The sequence below is a fragment of the Dromiciops gliroides genome, chromosome 1 (assembly GCF_019393635.1).
Source record: "Dromiciops gliroides isolate mDroGli1 chromosome 1, mDroGli1.pri, whole genome shotgun sequence".
NCBI lineage: Eukaryota > Metazoa > Chordata > Mammalia > Microbiotheria > Microbiotheriidae > Dromiciops > Dromiciops gliroides.
Genome location: NC_057861.1, coordinates 484,863,738 through 484,885,181, shown reverse-complemented (window position 1 = coordinate 484,885,181; position 21,444 = coordinate 484,863,738). Strand labels below are relative to the sequence as shown.

Sequence of the window (21,444 nt, the reverse complement as noted above, 5' to 3'; positions counted from 1 at the left end):
CAGCTTGATAACTCCAGGAAAAGCCATGGATCTTGGGAAGGTCTTCCTTTGAATTCATCAGATTGGCTTCTCTTTTCTGATTTCACAGGAAGGAAAATACTAGGGAATGAATGGCCCAAGAGACCCCAGATGTACAGGCATATGGTACAGAAATTGTCAGAAATGGAAGGGATGAAGCCAGGAGAAGAGTACGTTTCTAGAGTAGAGGCTAGATCCAAAAAAAAAAAAAAAAAAGAAAAGAGGTCTCAAATTAAAACAAGATTTAGAATGTTCCTTTTTTCTTCACCACAACTTCCATACCACAACTCCAAGTCACTAAAAATTATAGTACAATGACAGAAACTTCCAAATTGGTTGCCATCATTCAAGCCATTTTACCTATCAGTCATGATTAACAGGAAACTTTCCTGCTTCACACACACACACACACACACACACACACACACACACACACACACACGGTTCATAGGATCATAGACCTAAGGCCTGAAGGTCCCCTAGAGACCATCTTGTTCAACCCCTTAATTTTAGAGATGAGGAAATGGAAGGTCAGATAGCTTAAGTGACTGGGAACAGGTCAGTCTAGTGATTCATGTTTCATAATGAAAAGAAATGAGATACTCATAGTCCATGTAACATTTAGCAATAGTATGAAAGGATATGCAACAAAGATTCAGCATTGACTTAGCTGGGCATAGCTTGCCTGCTCTGCATCTGCCCTGATGGTTTCCTGGTCAGAAATGTGTTAGGGGAAGCTAGGTGGCACAGTGCATAGAGCATTGGCCCTGGATTCAGGAGGACCTGAGTTCAAATTCGGCTTCAGACACTTGACATTTACTAGCTGTGTGACCCTGGTCAAGTCACTTAACCCTCATTGCCCTGCCCCCCCCCAAAAAAGTGAGTGTTAAACCTGAGAAGTCTCTGACTCTTTGTAGGCTAGGCTTTTCTACTTAGGCAACCATGAAGCTATATGGACAATTAAGAGACTCAGCTCCTTGGCCCACAAACCTAGAGGGTGATTTCATTGTTTTTAGGGGAAATCTAGCCTATCATGTGTCGAATCTCTAGTAGATGTTGCTTCTACCACACTAATTTAAAAGCAATCCCTTCCACCTTTAATATCCCATACTTTCTAATTCACCTCTTCATTGCAATTCATCATATTCAAACTTGTCTTTTAGCTCTATGTGCATTTTTCTTCATTCCCCAACTAGTCATGAAAGCAGGTATTATTTCTTTAAAATAATAGCCTTCAGTGCTGCACAGTATCTTCAACACAGTAAGCAAGAGTTTAATAAGTATTTGTGGATCTGAAAAGCAAAGCTAGAAAAATATAAACTTTAATCATTATAAATTCATGCTGCTTCACCTCAGTAGAGCCCTCACTGTAGGTCAGTAATTCCTTTTTAAACTACCAATTCCCCCACAGCAAGTATCTTTTTTTTTTTCCTTTTTTTTTTTTTGGTGAGGCAATTGGGGTTAAGTGACTTGCCCAGGGTCACACAGCTAGTAAGTATTAAGTGTCTGAGGCTGGATTTGAACTCAGGTACTCCTGACTCCAGGTCCAGCACTCTATCCACTGTGCCACCTAGCTGCCCCCACAGCAAGTATCTTAAATCTCCTCTCTTCTCAAGTCTCCAACCCCAGGCCTATTTCCTACTAGTAGGTGACTTCAGTTCTAATTTACTAGGAAGACAAAGGTCATATAAGTTTTCTTCCCCTTCATAATGGATAGGGCCCTGATTTCAGAAAAACCAGTTTCAAATCCTTAATAGCTATATGACCTCCTGAGCAAGTCACTTAACCTCTTTATGGGCTACTTTTCTCGCCTCTAATATGAGGGACTTGATGGCTTGTAGGGTATTTTTTAGCTCTAATTATAAGATTCTATGATTCTTCAAAAATTACCTTACTACCTCCATTTCTTCAAATGATTCAATTCAATCTTCAAATTGCTTCTGTCATTACAACAGAAAAATTGCTATCATAAAAGCAACCATGCTTTTTTTTTTTTATTTGTAAAGACAGGAGCTTCCATTCTCACCAAGGCTGGAAATGTCATATATACTCATGGGCCCCAATTCTACTCCTGATTGACTGAAGAGTTCCAACCTGAGCTGGTCTGTCCCTCATCTGGTAATGGGGTGGTCCACTTTTCCTTGGGGTTTACTGTATTACTGATGAACTTACTTACTGAGGACACACACACAATCAGTCTTGACTGATTGATCAGTCTAACAGCTCAGAATTCCCAAGCTCAAGAGACCTTCCAGCCTCAGCCTCCTCGGAAACTGGGATGACAGGCATTCACCACCAATCCAGGCCAACTTCCTCCTGTCAAATACAATGGCCTTTTCACAACATGAACTACTCTCTCCTGAATATTCTTTGTTCAGTTGGTTTCCAAGTCATTGTACTCTTCCAGTTGTTCTCATTCTTTCTTACTGTTCTCTGGTTTCTCTTCCTACCCTTAATATAGGCAACCCCTGAGGCTCTACTAGCTTCAGTCTTCTTCCCTTTCTGTATTTCATCTTTCCCAAATCTCCCTCATTCCTGTCAAAGGCTGTGCCACCTTTTGTAGATTATCACCAAATCTAAATTGGCTCTTGAGGTCTTGGTATATCTGCTGAATCAAATTTCTAATTACTTATTGGGCAGATCTACTTAGTTGGTGTTGAGGTCACTGTCTTTCCTCCAAAACAGGCTTTTCTTCCTGACTTTCTTGCTGGGAGTGACTTCACCTATTGTTTATATTTATAACTTTTGTTTATTTATATGTTTAGGATCTTGTTTCATTTTTGTTTGTTTGTTTTTTAGTGAGGCAATTGGGGTTAAGTGACTTGCCCAGGGTCACACAACTAGTAAGTGCTAAGTGTCTGAGGCCAGATTTGAACTCAGGCACTCCTGACTCCAGGGCCGGTGCTCTATCCACTGCGCCACCTAGCTGCCCGATCTTGTTTCATTTTAAAATTTTGTTCACTTGATTTTTCTCCCTGTTCTTTTCTATCATGTTGGCTAAAAGTCTTTCTTTTTGTTAGTCATATCAAAAAAAAAAAAGCTTTTAGTGTTGGTTTTAATAGTTGGAAGATAATAGTTCCACTTATACCACATCTGAAGTACTGTGGTCAATTCTGAGTACTGCAATATAGGAAAAAAAAAAATCATTGATACTCTTGTAACCATTCAGAGGAACGCAATGGTGGCCAGGATAGGATGATCAGGTAATGAACTTTGAAAAGAGAAGCCTTCAGGTGTATAATACATCTTTTCAAATATTTCAAGCACTGTCATGTGGATCATAAGATTAGAATTCTCCTTCAGGAATTGTCTTTTTTTATATTTACATCTAATACCCAGCACTGTCTGCATACAGCAGGAACTTTAATGTTTGTTGACTGATCCTTGCTGACTACGGAGGATCAGAGACATGGATTAAAGTTGCAAAGAGGGAAAATTTGGATTTGATATAAAGAAAGACAATTAGAGCCATCTAAAATTGGAGTGAGCTGCTTCAGAAAGCGGTGTTCTTTGGTCACGGGCTGGATCATCACTTGTTTGAGGTTTCAGGGGAATGTTTGGTCAGATATGAGTTGGACAATTTGGCCCCTCAGGGACCTTTTAACTCTGGAAGTAGAAATAATCTCGGTAAAAGTAATACCTCCTAGTTAAATGTAATTGCTAAGAGGTAGACTGTGAGAACAGAATATGATAGTAAATAGACAGGAATACTATTAGCCCAAAAGACAACCTTCTACAGGGCCTTCTAACTCTGGATCCATTCTATCATCTGCCAAAGATGCTATGGAAGAAGGGATTAGGTGATGTCTTTCTAGTTTCATACAAGGTCAATTTGGTATTACCAGTGGGACCCTGATGCTAATATGAATCCTCTAAGAAATGAATCAATTAACATGTATCATTAAGTACACCAGGAACCATGCTAAATGCAAAAGATACAGAAACAAACAGAGAAATAATCCCTGAAGAAACCTTGCTAATTAGAAAATCAGAAGTTTAGAGAATTTCATCTAGGAGACATGAATAGAATAAGGGATCTTTTCTATTTTCTAAAAATGAAGAGAGATAAGGTAACTATGATCTAAAACAACCTGAATATGTAACTTTACTATCAATGTGTTTTTCTGAGTTTTCAACATAGAGTTACATTAATCTAGTTTCACAATTCTGTTATTCAGTGCTTCCAATAGTTCTGTGGATTTGTACCATATTGCTTTAGAGATCATCCAGTCTTTTCTGTGGATTAGCTACATTCAGCTGAATCATCCTAGTAGGCATTGTGAGTAGATTAAGGGAGGCTGCTGTGTCAGCATACCATTCATATTCACATCTAATGCATTTTAGCAAGAGGTAGGGTTATTTGGGCTTTTGTTTACTTTTTCTACCATGTTAAAATAAAAGCAAAAGAGCAGCTTTATGCATTTTATTCATAAGAGAGATAGTTAATTCTTAATAAAAAAAATTTTAATGGATCTGTCCAAGGGTTCTCTTGCCATATTATGGACCTGTTTTTTCTGATCACAGGAGCAGAAAACACGAAGAATTTAAATTCCATTATCTAATAACTGACTGCTGCTATAACTGATCTCTAAACTATTCAGTATACTAGTTCAGTGGATTATAAAATATACTTAATTCAGTAAAATATCCTAAAATATAAAAGACACTAAATTTGCTATGGGGCCTCTGATTTCCATGTATCCCCAAGTGACTGGTTTACACTAATTTAGTCAGTAACATTGTTTTGGTAGAAAGACCAAAGTGGATTTGCACTCTAATAGAAAATAGGTAGGACAACCTTCTAGGCAAATAGTACTCCTCTTCCTTTACTGTATAATTCTTTCTTCCCATTCCACCTCTTACCAAAGATATTTAAGTGGGGAGTGTTACTTCTACTGCAGTTTTCTGAACTTCATTATGCTGCCAGGAACCTCATAATCAGGAACTACATTATCCTGCAAGATGGTCTTGGTACTCATACCTCATCAGTATCCTCTACCCTGGAATTCCTCTATTGGACGGAGCAAGAATTCCTCTCAAAACCTCCATTTAAGGAGATTTCATACTATAAATGAAAATACTGGCTGTCCCAAAGACATTTCAAACTCAAGATGTGCAAAAGAGAATTCGTTATCTTTTCCCCAAAACCCACCCATCTCCCAAACTTCCCTATCATTTATGGACACTACCATCTTTCTAGTCACCAAGGGTTTGCAAGCTCAGGGACATCCTTAAGTCCTCACTCACATTCATATTCAGTTTCTAAATCTTGTCGTTTCTTTCCCCGTAGCATTGTTTATATACATTCCCTTCCGTCCACTCACCTAGGCATCATCCTAGTTCAGGTTCTCATCACCTTTTATCTGTATTACTGTAAAACTGGTCTTACTTCCTCAAGTCTCTCTCTACTTCAATCTTCCACATAGCTAACACAGAGATTTTCCTGGCTGGAAAATGAAGGTCAAACAGCAGAAGTAACACCTTTTACTTACGTATCCTTGGTTACAAGGTAGACTGGGAGAGTAGAATACAACAGTAAATGGAAAGTAATGCATAGAATCTTGGTTCTAGGTTCCTTCTCTGTCTCCTTTATTCATTTTTATTTTAGTTGTAGGATTCAACAAGGGTCAGTGCTTAATGATCTACTATTTTATCTCTATATATTATGTTCCTTGGAGGATAATTCATTCATTCTTATGGCTTCCACTATTCACAAATCTCAACCATCTACCATGCTAACCTGTCACCTGAGTCTCCAATTACCTATTGGATATTTCCATTTGTATGTTCCCTACAATTCACTTAAAATGCAGTATGCCCAAACTAAACTGGTTATCTTCATATCCAAATTGGCTTTCCTTCCCAAATTTCCTTCACTATTCTTCCAGGTACCTGGGTTTAAAATCTTGGTATCCTCTAACTATCTTTTTTCCTCCATCTCCAACATCCAAATTATACCAAAGTTCTAAAAATTCTTTAAAATATTTTCTTGTAACTCTATTCCTTTCCATTTCAATGACCTACTATAAGCCCTTATCACAGAATCCCAGTGATAGAGGGAAACTCAGAGGTCATTTAATCCAACTCACACCTAAACAAAAATCCTCTGTATAACAGAGTGAACATTCAACCTTTCCTTGAAGACCTCAGAGAGAAGCAATCTACTGCTTCTTATGGTAGTCCACTTCACTTTTAGATATCTTTCATCATTAGGAAGTTTTTTTTCTTATATTACATCCAAACCTGCTCCTCTGTAACCTCTATCCATTACACCAAGTTTTGTCCGCTGAAGCCAAGCTAATTCCTATTTGATATAGCAATCCTACAAATATTTGAAAATGACCATCACGCCCATTCCTCCCTCCTTGATGCTTCTCCTCTGCAGGATAACATCCCTAGTTCCACAGTTCCTTCAACCAATGATCATGTAGCTAAATTTCTAGTTTCTTCAACTGACCCTTATCTCAAGGTCATATAAAGGCTTATGATCTTGGTCACTCTCCTCTCATCATTCTTCAATTTATCAATATCCTTCCTAAAATGTAGTACCAGACTTGAACACCACACTAGACATGTTATTGAACAAAGCAGGATCCGTCACAATTATCATTCCCAAGGCACATACCTTTCTTAAGGCAGTCTAAGACTTAACTAGCCTTTTTGGCTACCTTATTACAATGCTGACACTCTGGTGTGCTTGTACACCACTAAGATTCACAAATCTTTTTCAGATCAACTACAATTTTGCCTTGCACCCAACATTTTGCACTTGTGAGTCTTTTTTAACCCAAATGTAAGTTTATTTACATTTATTATTTTCACTTGATCAAATTCAGCACAATAATCTTGCTTGTCAAGATCTTTTTAAAATTCTGTTATCTAATGTGTTAGTTATCCTATCCAGTTTTTGGTGATCTGAAAATGTGATGAGCATGCCATCCATGCCTTCTTCTAAATACTAAATCGTTGATAAGGAATAAGGACAACACCTGTGATTTCACTGGTACAGAGCAAGATCTAAGAATGGGTTTTCTATTTTTAAATCAAGTTTTATTATATTTAAAAATGCAAAAAACATTCTTAACTCCTGGGTTATACAAAAACATATCACAGACCAGATTTGGATCTCAGGACATAATACAGAGAGTACTCCCAGGATGAGGAAATGCCTTCTATCAATGCATGATGGCACCTTCTCTACAACTTGTATTCTTGGAGTTGCCCACAAGATTGAAAGGTCAAGTGACTTGCCCAGAACCCTACAACCAGCATATTAATATCAGGGGTGGTACTTGAACCCAGGTCTTTTGCTCAAGTCATTGATAAAAATATTGAACAGGAAAAAAAAAGCCGAGCACACAACTCTGGGACACTCTATTAGAGAAATTCTCCCAAGTAGACACTGAACTATTAATGATCATTCTTTTGGTTTACCCTCTCAACTGCTTCTGAATCTAGATAATGGTACTTATCTTCTAGCCCATCTCACTCCATTTTCCCCATAAAAATCATGCAAGAAATGCTGTCATATGTTTTGCTAAAAATCTATGTAAACTACATCTCCCTAATCTACCAGGCTAGAAACCTTGCCAAGAAAACAAGATTAATCTTGCATGGCCTATTTTTGATGAAGCCATGGTGGTTTTTTGTGATGACAACTTCCTTTTTTAGATGCTTTTAATTCTATAATTTTTCAAAGAGTCAAAGTTGAACTCAGTTACTAATAGTTTACAGACTCTACTTGTCCCATCTTTTTAAAAATAGGAAATTTAACTTTCTCTAGTCCTATATCTTTCCATTCTTCAGGATCCTTTAAAGATCACTGACTATACTTTAGCAATAAGGTCTTTCGGATCTTTTAGTATCCTGTGATGTAATAGTTTGAGTATAGTGACTTGAACTCATCAAGGAAAAGATAAGCACTCCCTGTATCTCCTTACTTATCCTGTCTATCAACTCACTATTAGCCATTTTTATTCGGTTCTTTCTGAAACAAAGATTTATATTTGGGAGAATAACAGCTGAGTAGCTGCATTATTTTTTACTATATTAAAAAAATACACCCAAACCCTTTAAACCCCCAGTGCCAATCTGAGATTTAATACTCCTGACATTTTATACTTCTCATTTCTTTTTTCTTTCTGTCTAGGTAGTCTTGTCATATTCTTCAATGACAGTAATGCTTCTGTTTCAGCTTCCATTGATCTTCACACAAATGTTTTCTATTATGCATACCCCACTTTGATTGACTTCCTCAGTATGCTTTCTGAACTCATTGCAGCTCCAATTGCAGCTACCACCCTGTTTCTTCTGAGTCAGATATGCTCATCCCATATACTAGTCATGGGTCCCATCCCACCAACTCTCTGTGACATTTGAGTTCAAATCTGTCTCGCTTTACTAGAATGTCTAGATCACTTCCTGTTATTCATACTTCATATATTTGTGTAAAGACCTTTGAGGTCATGGGCTTTAGTACTGGCTTCTTTATTGGATTTTGTGTCCTTTGAACTTCTAGGTGACCCTAACGTTATTCCAGTGGTATCGACTTTATGGTATGTAGCTTGATAGCTATACTTGCAGTTTTCACCTCTCCCTGCCTTTACCAGGCTTTGTTAGGTATCCTTCATCCTTAGCCAAGAGCCTTAATTATCTGAATTACTACAAAATTTTCCTAGATAGCTGCTATTATCTTTTCCTTGTTCTTGTACTCAGATTTATTCTTCCTATTTCTACCCAACTAACCTATTTTGTCAGTTAGGTTTTTTGTTTTGTTTTGTTTTGTTTTTGTGAGGCAATTGGGGTTAAGAGACTTGCCCAGGGTCACATAGCTAGTAAGTGTTAAGTGTCTGAAGTCAAATTTGAACTCAGGTCCTCCTGACTCCAGAGCCGGTGCTCTATCCACTGCGCCACCTAGCTGTCCCCCAACTGACCTATTTTAAACGATCCTTTATAATGTTACTTTTGGATCAGAAATATACAATGGCCGCCTGTTGATTCCCACACCAAGTCCAAATTATTCTACCTTACTTTAAGGCCATTCATAATTTGGCTTCAGCCTTTCAATATATATTTATTTTCCAATTAACATATTGGATATAAACTATTCTATGTACTATTCTAATCAGTTTTAGTATAATTACATGCTTACAGATTTTTTTCTCCCACCTAAAATACCTTCTAATCCCATCTGCCTATCCACATCTTAACCAACCTTAACTACTACTTCCTTCAAGAAGCTTTTCCTTACTTCTCTCTAGCTATGCCATTGACTAATCTGAAGGTTAGATTTGTAAGACATGCCTCTTAAATATTGGTTATTTCTTCCAAAGACTCTAGCTGCAATTATAGTCAGGAGGCAGATAGAGGTGTCATTTTGGGTCCAGTAAACCCAAAGGGCAAATTTATTCTAGAGCAAGGGTACTTAAACTGGGGGTCTTTGAACTATTAAAAAAAATATGACAACTGGATTTCAATATAATTCTTTTCCTTTGTAAGACCATGTATTTTGTACATTTAAAAACATTGTGAGAAGGTATCCATAGGCTTCACCAGTTTGACCAGAGGATCCATGACACACAGAAATTCAAGAACCTCTACTTCAGAACTATTATCTTTTGTGTGTGTGTGTGTGCTGTAAGAAAGATGAGCAGACGGATTTCAGAAAAACTTGGAAAGACCCACATGAACTGATGATGAGTGAAATGAGCAGAACCAAGAGAACATTGTATGCAGTATCAACAACATTGACCCAAGACAATTCCAAAAGACTAATGGCAGAAATGCTCTTTACATCCAGAGAAAGAACTATGGATATGAATGCAGATTGAAGCATACTATTTTTACTTTTGTTGGTGCTTTGTTGTTGTTTATTTTTTCTTGTGTTTTTCTTTCTTTCTTTTTTTGTAGAACTATTATCTTAAAGAATTTCCTTTTTCTAGCCAATCATTCCTTTTTCTATTAACATTTCTCACCTGGCTAATCTTCCAAACTTCATCATGGTCTCCAGAAAGTTGTCACCCTTCAAATTAACACCAACTTTGAAAGTCACACCTGGTCAGTCCCCCCACCTTTGGAGACACCATCCATGCCTCTGATTGGAGTGGGTGGACATTGGAGAGCTCCCCTATTCGGGGTTTTCTTGGCCAAGATACTGGAGTGGTTTGTCATTTCCTTTTTTATTTTACAGATTTCTTAGATGAGCAAAGTTGAGTTTTCCTGACTTCAGGCCCAGCACTCTAGTCACTGTGCCACCTACCCTCTCATTTGGTCAGCTCCCATCCCACATGCTCTATTATGCAGCAATACTAGCTGTTCTGAACACATAGTGTTGCATTGCCTATCTTTATTTCTTTGCACTGGCTGTCCCTCATCCCAGGAATGCCTCTTGGAATCCCCGATTTCTTTCAAGGCTCAGCCTTATACACAATGTATATAGAATATATTGTACATATCACATACTGTATGATAGATATCACACACAGTATGTATGTAATACATATCACAGTGTGTATATATAAAACATAATACATACCTGTGTATATAATACATATCACAATGGGTATATAGGTATATATGTAAAAAATACATACTACACAGTGTATGGAGCAGCTACGTGGCAGTGGATAGAGTGCTGACCCTTTAGTCAGGAGGACCCAAGTTCAGGTTCAGCCTAAGACAGGTACTAGCTCTACAACTCTGGGCAAGTCATTTCACACTGTTTATCTCAGTTTCCTCATCTGTAAAATCAGTTGGAGAAGGCAATAGCAAACTACTTTAATATCTTTGCCGAGGAAACCCCAAATGGAGTCACAGTCAGACATGACTGAACAACCACCACAAAGTGTGTATATAAAATTTATAATACATATATTATAGTACATATATAATATAGAATGCATACCAGTGTGTATATAACATATAATACATTTCATATAATTGTGTATGCTGCTGTGTAAATCTATACATATCTATCTCTATTACATATCACAATGTGTAAATCTATATATCTATATCTAATACATTTATAACGTATACATCTATAAATGTATCTATAATGCATTTCATAGTGTGTATATCAAATACATACTATACAGTGTATATAAAATACATATCACAATGTATGTATATAAAATATAGAATACATATTACACAGTGTATATAATGTAGCATATATACCAGTGTGTAATATACAATGCATATTACACAGTGTGTATATAAAACAATATATATACCACAGTGTAGAGAAATAATACATATCTCTCACACAAACATACACACGAGGAGTTTCAGAGCATTGTCGTGTGTGTGTGTGTGTGTGTGTGTGTGTGTGTGTGTGTACACAGAGACAGGTGCTTCAACACCACAGGGATGGGCAGGGGTCCCCCCATGGGGTCTCTTCCCCTGAGCTGCTTTCCGGGCTCCGGGCCTAAGCCGGGGCCACGTATCCTGCGGGCCTGGGAGCAGGCCCTGGCCGCCGGCCTCGAGAACACAACCGCCCCGTTCCCACTCACTCCAGTGGACCTGCGCCCTCGAGCCTCTTTCCGGTAGCGTGGAGGTCGCGACCACGACGCGCGCAGAAACCGCTGGGTGGCGTCGGTTTCCCCTGCTCTCCTCAGCCATCCCGGGTCGGCCGGCCAGTCAGCCGAATCGGCCACTCCTCCCCACCGCACTCCTCCCTCCCGGCTTCACCCTTAATAGTGGGTCGGAAGGTGGACTGGTTGGAGAGCGAGGAAGACCGAAGAAAGTTGCGCGTGCGCCCTAAGCAGGAAAAGAGGGAAAGGGGTAGAGCGCCTGGCGGTTGTGCGCAGGCGCGCTTCTTGGGGGCGGGGCAAGCAAGGGGGCGGAGCGGAACGGAACGGCGATGTGGGGAGGGGTGGGAAAAGCATAGGTGGGCAGGGGAAGGATCTGGGCGGGCCGGGGCGGGCCGGGGTGGGGTTAGAGAGCTACTGAAGAGCCGTCTCCGAGGTCGGTGAGCTGACTGTGAGCAAACCGAAATTGAAAGTCGTGGCCGTGGTGGCGACTGACCGAAGGGGCGCTGACCACCGGCGCGGGGAAGGGTCCCCGGCGCACGGACCTAGGTGAGCACCCGCCCCTGCTCTCTCGCCGGCCAATGGCCATCCCCCCCATCTCCAGGGATACCGGCGCAGCCCCGGAGAGGCGGGCGCCGCCCACTGCGATCCCGGGCCGAGGTCTCTCTCGGCCGCTCAGTCCCTGGGTTGGGGGTGTCCCCGGACCGCACTCGGGATCAGGCTGGGGCTGACCTCGCCTCCCCAGATCCTCCACGGAACCTCTGGGGCTGCCGCTCCTGGAGGGGCTTATGGACCGGTTCGGGGCTGGGGGAGGGGTGCTAGCATTCATTTAGCTCTCCACCTGCGGGGGACTGGACGTCCCCCTCTCCCTGCGGTCTCCGCATCTTCCCCGCGCTTCCCTCGGCCTGCGGAGGGCGGTTCCAATGCTCAATTAAATCGCCCTTGGCGCAGTTCTTCCATCCCAACCTCTGGGCCGAGGCTGCGAAATTGTCCCTGGGTGTAAACTGTCAGCGAGCGGGGCGGACGGGGAGGGAGGCGGGGGTGGGGGGAGGTGTTATTGCCTTGGGTCTCAATGGGGAAAGGAGTGGGGGTAGTACTGCCTTTGAGTCTAAAATTGGAGGGAGTTGTTGCTGCCTTTGAGTCTGAAATTGGGAGATTGGGGGAGGCAGTTGCCCCCTGGTATAGTCTCTTCTCAAGAGAAGAAATATATCGAAGCCAAATATTGTGCAAATTTCATACTGTAACAATTGATAGAGGCTTATGCTGTGTTGAGTGGCCTCTTTGAGACGATGGATTTAAACTTAAGGTTCAGGTGAGGGGATGTCGGATGTAGTAATTAAGAGCTGTAAGTCTTACAGCACCTTACATTCAAGGACCTTTAGCCTTAACCTTCCCCTAATGCATATAAAAATGAAAGCCATACCTGGCACAGAGTAAAAGCTTGATGTATTTATTGTTTGGTGATCGAGCCGGGCACATAAAGTGACTTTCCTCCAGTCACATTGGTAGGAAATAGACAGAGGATTCGAACCAGATACAAGTGAATTTATTTTTATCCCCTGTCCATCAATTCGACCTTATTAGTTTTTGTGTTAGGGGTTGTTGGTACCCGTTGAATTTAGGTGCTTGGATTGTTGGTTCCCTTATTCTAAATTTTAAGTCTCTCGAGGCCTGAGGCTTGGAAAGTTCTCCATGCAATATAACCTAGGACTTCTTGGGTATTTAGCGAATGTGTATCGAACCAGATACAAGTGAATTGGTTTTTATCTCCTCTTGTGTGGTGTCTCCACTTTTTAGACCCCACTAATTACTGTATTGCTTTGGGCTTTGTTAGTATGATTAGCATTTGGTTGTAGGAATTGTTTGTTGGGTTTCTCATACATTAGTCTGTCTTTGGTACATAGTGAATGTGAGGCCAAAACCACTTTATAAGGAACACTCACTCACAAACTGGTTTAAACGGTAACTTTGTATTTGAAATGCCTCTCAGCTCATAAATCTTTAGGCAGGAGATCCTATTACCACAATAATCTTGACTTTTTTGGTTTTGTTTTATAGAGTTTGAGAGCTGGAAGAGAACTGAGCCATTCTTGAGTTCCTCATTTTACAGATGAGGAAACCTGAAATTCAGTGATAGTGGCTTGACAAAGGGTTTAGAGGCAAAGCAAGGCTTTCAACAGAAACTAAACTGTGGCCTTTCCAATATTTTGGCAATAGACATTTACAGAAAGTACTTATTTATTGTACAGTGAATTATATGTTATGGTCTCAGTCATGCAGTTATTAGAGCATTTAAAATTTGGACCTAGAAATGAGAAAAATGAAAAATCTCAAAGAAATCCAGATGAAATATGTCAACATCTATGTGTTTAAATTACTGTTTCCCCCTATTAAGGAGTTCATTTAATAAGGAAGTTATGTAGGTTTCCACCAGGAAAAATTGGGTAGGAGTGCCCTGGGTTTGGAAATTAAAGCAGAGGAAGGAACTAGCAGTTGCTAATGAAATGTATTCAATTGAGACATATTATTATCATAACCACATCTCAGATAAAAACTAAAAATGCTAAAAATAGAACTTTATTTAACCAAAGGCAGAATAACTTCAACTTCATAAGTCAAATGGAATTTAGAAGTTAACTATCCCAATCCCCTTCACAACCCTCTCCTCAAATTTGAGGAGTCCAAGGCCTAGAGAAGTAGTGGTTTGGGGTACACAAGTGGTAAATGGCAGAACCTGATAGGATTTGAGCCCGAGTCTTCCAAATGCTCCCTCTTATACCATGCTCCTAAGAGTATTAAGAATCAACTGACAAATACATAGAATGTTAGATCTGGAAGGTAATTTAGCCCAATTATCCTCATTTAACATATGAAGAAAGTGAAACCCAAAGAGATTGTAATTTCCCTAAAGTCATTTAGCTAGTGTTAGGTAATACAGCTGTCTCTAATTCAAGTCTTGTGATTCTTCTATACAGCACATTTGTCACCATACCACACTTCCTCCCTTTGATACTCAAAATTCAGTTTTATGAAATGAAAAATATTAATATGGGGAAGTAGACCAAAGAATAGAACTGGAAGGGCTCTTAGAGGCTAGTCTTATCTGTCTCTCCATTTTACAGATGAGGACAGTAAGTCTCAGAACAATAAGTGATCTGGCCAAGGTCACACAACTAGTGAATAAATGTTAGAGAGGCAGGGTATAAAATCAGAACTTTGTGTCTCTAGGTCCAGCCCTCTATCCACTGGCTGTGTGAGCCAAATGAAAAGTAGTCAATTGTAGAATATAGTAACCAATGTGATGCTACAAGTGTACCAAGAGGCATAGGCTGATCCCAGAGTGACTTGGTAATAATCCAACTGAAGTCACAGGGAGTGAGATACAAAAGACTGGGTCATGGGGAAGAACTTAGGGCTTTGGGGGTTAAAAAAAATAACACTTTTCTTTTCATCTTTTTTTCACCTTGTAACACTTAGAACAGTAGATCAGCTTCAGACTACCCAGCTAAACTGCTGGAGATTTCCTTGAGAACTCAAATGCCACAGATTTCAAATAATGGTATTTTCTCAAACTTTGTATTCAGGTGTATGGTGATTGCCAGGCCAGGGTTTGACTTATTTCAGAATCTGGCAAACTATTTTGACTTTATGCCTGGGTCAAACTATTGTTGATTTCCATTTTCCTGCTACTTGAATGACAGGGCTATGGAGCAAAAGGTAGTTGTAGATAAACTGCACCTGGTGAGATTTCATTTTCAGGGACCAACATTATTAAGAAGGGAGCAATTATCTGTTATCCCCACTCCTCCACCCTAGCCCAATTCTCCCCAAATCCAGTAGGGCCAAATTCCTCTTTCTTGGTTTATGATGAACATAATTGCAATAAGTGCATCTCTACTTTCCTAACACTTTGGTAGGTAGGGAATTCTGGGACAATTAGTATTTATGGGAAGTGGGATTGATGTTTGAGAGTATGCTGGTGAGACAAAAGATCCCATACATCCAGAGCCAAATTCTTTTCATAAAATGTAATATTATGCCTATAAAAGTCTGTGGTAGAGGCCCCTAGGTGGCGCAGTGGATAGAGCACCAGCTCTGGAGTCAGGAGGACCTGAGTTCAAATTAGGCCTCAGACCCATGACACTTACTAGCTGTGTGACCCTGGGCAAGTCACTTGACCCCAATTGCCTCACAAAAAACCCAAAAGAGTCTGTGGTAAGGGGGCAGCTAGGTGGTGCAGTGGTTAAAGCACTGGCCCTGGATTCATGTGGACTTGAGCTTAAATCTGGCCTCAGACACTTGACATTTACCAGCTGTGTGGCTCTGAGCAAGTCACTTAACCCTCATTGCCTCATCTCCCCCCCTCCCCCAAAAAGTCTGTGGTAAAAAGTTAATGTTTAGTAGTTTTTGAACAGTAGATGTTACAATATTTAGAATCCTTTCTCTCTGGGGTATTTTTCAAATTTCGTAACCCACAAGTCCCTGTTTGCCCTTGAAAAAAAAATTGGAGTGAGTGAGGGTTAGAGTGAACCAGAGCAAGGTCACTTGTAGAAGAAGGGGTAACCCTCTGACTAGAGAGCACTATCAGCAGCAAATCTTTAAAACCCACATGACACAACACATCAGTAAGACTCCTTTGTGTTTCTTAGCTGGACCTGCGATTGACTGGTTAGCCATCTTATCTTTGACTCATTGGACCTTTTGACTTTTTTCAGAAAGGGAGGTGAGGAAAGAGAAAAGAATGTAGACAAGATAGACTAGAATGTCAAATATGATCTTGCCTCCCAAATTCTCAAGCTTCACAACTGGTAAATTTCCAGTAATTGAAGAAGTTTCAAGTAAATAGACCTTTCTTACCCTTTTACCCCTCTTTTCTTTCTTTCTTTTTTTTGTAACAAACATTTATTTTATTTTTTCCAGTGACAACATTCATTTTCATAAGATTTAGAGTTTACCCCTCTTTTCTTGATGTATTGTCCAGAAAATTCGCCTACCCCTAACAAACTTTACATTTTGCCTAGCCCATAAAAAGCTTGGGAATAGAGAAGAGGTTAACAAAGTTCTGAGAATCCTTGCTCCTAGGTCCATGACTGAAATTACTTTTACTTACTTTCAAAAAAAAAGAAGAGAGAGGTAAGATAGAATGATTTTTTTAAATCTTCTGAATATAAATTGGAAAAAATTTGGAAATCACTGCTCCAGACATTTACTTGTTTTAGTGGAGTAGAAGTGTTCTGGATATGGGTTAGAGGAACTAGGTTCAAATTCTACCCAGCCGTTTACTTGTGTTACCTTGGACAAGTCAATCTCTTTAGATCTTAGTTCCCTCTACTTTAAAATAAGCTGTTTGGAATAGATGGCCCCTCAGGTCCTTTCAGCAGTGATGTATGAGCAAGTGTCTGGATATTGCCTATGATGATTTCTCCTGGGTTTAAATGGTAAGACTCACCTTAAGATTTACGAAATACTTCTTTCCCTCCAACCACCTTATGAGTCAGGAAGTACAAATGTGATAGTGCCTTAAAACTGAAACTGTCACTTTATATAGCTCCTTTTGTATTTCTGTTGGCTGGAATCCAGCAATGATCTGGTTTAACAGTGACAGAGAAGTTCAAGAGGAGGGCAGTGTAGTGAAAGATCCCTGGACCAAAATCCATTCAGAAAACCTTAGGCTTGAATCTTGGCTTTCAGATGAGCTGTGCCACTGTGATTAAGCCACTTAAGTTAACATCTATGAGCCTCAATTTCCTTATGTGTAAAATGTGGATAATATCAATACTAACCTCCCCACAAGATTGTTAAATAAAGACTTTGTGACTATATAGATCTGTGAATTATTATTTCTTGGAATATTATTTCTTGTGAATGGTTTCTAAATCTCAGAAATGCCATAGAGGCCTACAATTTAACAAAAAATTAAGGTATGTTAGAGCAACCACATTGTTGTGGGTATTCAGTCCTTTGATGAGTCTTAGCCATGTTCTTCTGTGAATCTACCATAGTTCAAACAATATGCTGGGAACCTTCTTTAAGTCTCATGACATTGCATGGATCCTAGGAGAATGTGTAGGTTATCTCAGATATCCCCTGTTCACACAAACCAACCCCTCTTTGTTCCTAGTCAAACATTTTTTAAAATTACTCAGAGACATGATCAGAGTAATTGAGTAGATTTTTACATTGTTCTTGTTGTTGTGATCAGAGTATTTCAGTAGATCTTTACGTTATATTGTAAAAAAAACTACCAGCCTTGAATGGATGTTTTGTTTTTTTTAGATTATGATGGATGTATTGCTGGAGAAAAAAGAGCCTGTGGGGACACCTGTTAGAAATCTAGTGCAGTAGTCCAGGTATTACTGTATTGTTGTTGTTCAGTCGTTTCAATTGTGTCCAACTGTTCGTGACCCAATTTGGGTTTTCTTGGCAAAGATCTTGGAGTGGTTTTCCATTTCCTTGTTCACCTCATTTTACAGATGAGGAATGGAGGCAAACAGAGTTAAGTGACTTGCCTAAGATCACACAGGGAGCAAGTGTCTGAGGCCAGAAGATTCATCTTCCTGTGCCACCTAGCTGCCTATTACTGCATTAGGATGTTAACTATGGGAATAGAAAGGAATACAGATTGGCATTTGTTCTAGAATTTACAAGTTTTAGTGGCACAGGAGTGTTATAGTAACTTACTTGTCCTGTCATATACAACTAAAATGTATTAAAGGCAGGACTTAAGACTTGACCCCACAGTCTTCCTAGACCAGCCTGTATTCAAGTAAGTCATACTGGCTGTGGATATGCAGGTTTAGAAAGGTTTATAAGTAACTGCCAGTGTTGAGATGGAAACCCAGCTCTCTCCTCAACTCCAATTACCATACTCCATCTAACTCTAAGGGCAGAGTCTCTTATATAGTTGATGACTTGAATAGAATGGACTTGCCATCTAGTCCCTTCCAACTCTGAATCACTGTGAAAAACTCGTGTACAAAACAAAACCAGAATTTAAAAAAAAATGTTTAAAGCATAATTAAAAGAGAATTAGCTGGGGAAAATAAGTGTATTTTTTCTTCAGTGTTATTGTTAATGATTTTGCTCTCTTCGCCCAGCATCAATTCATAATTCATCAGTTCATCATTAATGTTTCCCCAGACATTTTTGTTAGTTCTTTTCTTTTTCTTTTCTTTCTTTCTTTCTTTTTTTGCAAGGCAATGAGGGTTAAATGAATTGCCCAGGTTCACACAGCTAGTGAATGTTAAGTGTCTGAGGTTGGATTTGAACTCAGGTCCTCCTGAATCCAGGGCTGGTGCTCTATACACTGCACCCACCTAGCTGCTCCTCCATTTTTGTTATTTCTTATGTCTCTGATAATTTCATTACATTTAATGTACCATTATTTCTTCAATCATTCCTCAGTTGACTTGCATACTCCTTTGTTTCCAGTTCTTTGCTACAATAAAAAAAAGTTCCTATATATATATGTTTGTACGTGTAGTTTTTCTTTTCCTTCTCTGTGAACTTTTGGGCATTTATTCCTCAGAACTATAACTGGGGGAAACGATACATGCAGCATAGTGACTTTTTAATTATTGTTCCAAATTGCTTCTCAGAATGGTTGGACAATTCACAGGTCTATCAACAGTGCATTGTTGTACTTGCCCTCCAATAATTATCATGTTCCTTATTTTGTCATCTTTGCCAATCTGATGGATATGAAGTAGTGTCCTTGATTTATCTCAATACTTTTCTCTTATTAGTGATTTGAAGCATTTTTATGTGTTTATTGAAACCTTGTTTCTTTTAAAAGTTACCTGTTTTAATTGTTTGACCAAAATTTGTCTATTCAGAGACACAGTGGTTTTTAGCCAAATTTATCTATTGAGGTATAGCTATTGCTTTTATATATTTGTGTCAATTCAGTATGTATCTTGGATATCAGACTTTTATCAGAGATATTTGCTGAAAAGATATTTTCCCAGTTAACTGTTTCCCTTGCATTGGTTTTGTCTGTGTAAAAACTTTTCAGAAGAGTACAGGTTTAGAGCTAAAAAGGGACCTTAGAAGTTGTCAAGTCCAATTCCCCTATTTTACAGATGAGGAAATTCAAGGTCAGAGGTGTTAAGTGATTTGATGAGTAGACAGCTAGTAAGCAGCTGAAGTGGGATGCAAACCCAGTTTATTCTGACTCCCAAGTCCAACATTTTGCTCACTACAACAAGAATTTGAATTTTATGTCATCAAAATTTTCCATGAAATATATAATCTCTTTCTCCTGTTTGATCAAGAACTGTCTCACTGTAGTATGAAAAGTATTTCCTTTCTCTTCAGATTTGCTTGATATGACCCTTCATATTTAGATATTCTATCTATTTGGAGCTTATTGTGAGATATTGTCCTAAACCTAGTCTCTTCCAGATTTCTTTTCAGTTTTCCTAGCAGTTTTTTTTCCACCAGTATTTGGTGTCCTTTGATTTACTATGTTCATTTGCTTCTGGGTCTTGTTTATATAATCTGTTCCACTAATAATTTAACCTCTTTGGATCTCTATTTCCTCATCTCTAAAATGAGGGGTGGGAGGGGTGAGGGGCGGGAGGAGTTAGATAACCAACCAGGTTCCTTCCAGCTCAAAATTTATAATCCTGTGACCAACTTTTCTATTTACTAACCAATAACAAATAGTTGAGTTGATGACTGCTTTGAAGTGTATTTTGAGATCTAGTTCAGCTAGGGCTTCCTTATTCCAGTTGTTTTTTTTTTTAATCGTTTCCCTCAAAATTCTTGATCTTTTGTTCTTCCAAATGAGTTTGGGGGGGGGGGCAATGAGGGTTAAGTGACTTGCCCAGGGTCACACAACTAGTAATTGTCAAGTATCTGAGGGCAGGTTTGAACTCAGGTCCTCCTGAATCCAGGGCCAGTGCTTTATCCACTTTGCCACCTAGCTGCCCTCATGGCACTGAACTTATAAAAAAATTTAAATACTATCATTTTGATTCAATGGGCACAACCCAGCTAAGGGAACTTAGCCTCTCTCCAGTTTTTTATCTTCCATTATATAATTACATTCATTTAATTTTTTTAGTGTATCTTGGTAGGTGAACTTTTGAAGTATTTTAGTCTCTAAGTGGATTTTTTTCTCTTTCCCTGCTGGGTTTTGTTGATAACATATAGGCTAATATCTACTGATTTTTTTTAAATCGTGTTTTATATCCTGTTTCTTGGTTGAAGTTATAGTTTCAGTTAATTTTGAGTTGAATTTTTGAGTCCTCTAAACCATTATATCTGCAAAACAAGTGATCATTGTGCTTTTTGCCTGTTTATTCCCTCATTTTAAAAAATCTTGTCTTACTACTATAACTAATATTTCTAGAACTGTATCAAATTATACTGGTGATAGTAAATACTCCTGTTTTGTCCTCAAATTTACTGGCAAGTTTTCTAGCATTTTATCTAAGTTCTCTTCTAAATAGATACTATTTGCCTTATTAAGTAAAGATCCATTTATTCCTAAATTTCAAAATATTTTTAACTTAAATCAGTCGGTAAACACTTATTAGGTGCCTACTATGTCATACTGATATGTACTACTGTGTTAACCTATGAAAGGTAAAAGCAGTCCCTGCTTTCAAGGAGCACACAGTCTAATGAAACTATATACAACTGTGTACAAACAAGCTAGCCATAAGATAATTTGAAAATAATCAACAGAAGGAAGTCACTAGTATTATATTTTGTGGAAACCCTTTTGTGTATCTATATAAATTTGATTTTTATTGTTTTTTTATTAATATGGTCTTTCTGTTTTCCTAATTTGGTTTTTCCTAAGTTTTCTAACCATATATTCCTGGTACAAATCCAATCTTGTCAAAGTCTATTCTATTGTTACAACTTTTCTGCTAATCTTTTATTC

General features: G+C 38.9%; 1 protein-coding gene across 2 annotated transcripts in view; it reads left to right on the top strand.

Annotated features, from left to right (window-relative positions):
- The first annotated feature begins 11,958 nt into the window (after nt 1–11,958).
- TDRD7 (tudor domain containing 7) overlaps nt 11,959–21,444 on the top strand; it is a 112,092-nt gene continuing 102,606 nt past the window's right edge. Inside the window, exons 1-2 of one of the 2 annotated variants that reach the window (XM_043997338.1) lie at nt 11,959–12,098; nt 17,826–17,899. The gene's annotated coding sequence lies outside the window, so the exon portion shown is untranslated. The remainder of the gene's footprint in view (nt 12,099–17,825; nt 17,900–21,444) is intronic. The other variant, XM_043996678.1, reaches the window with a different exon arrangement.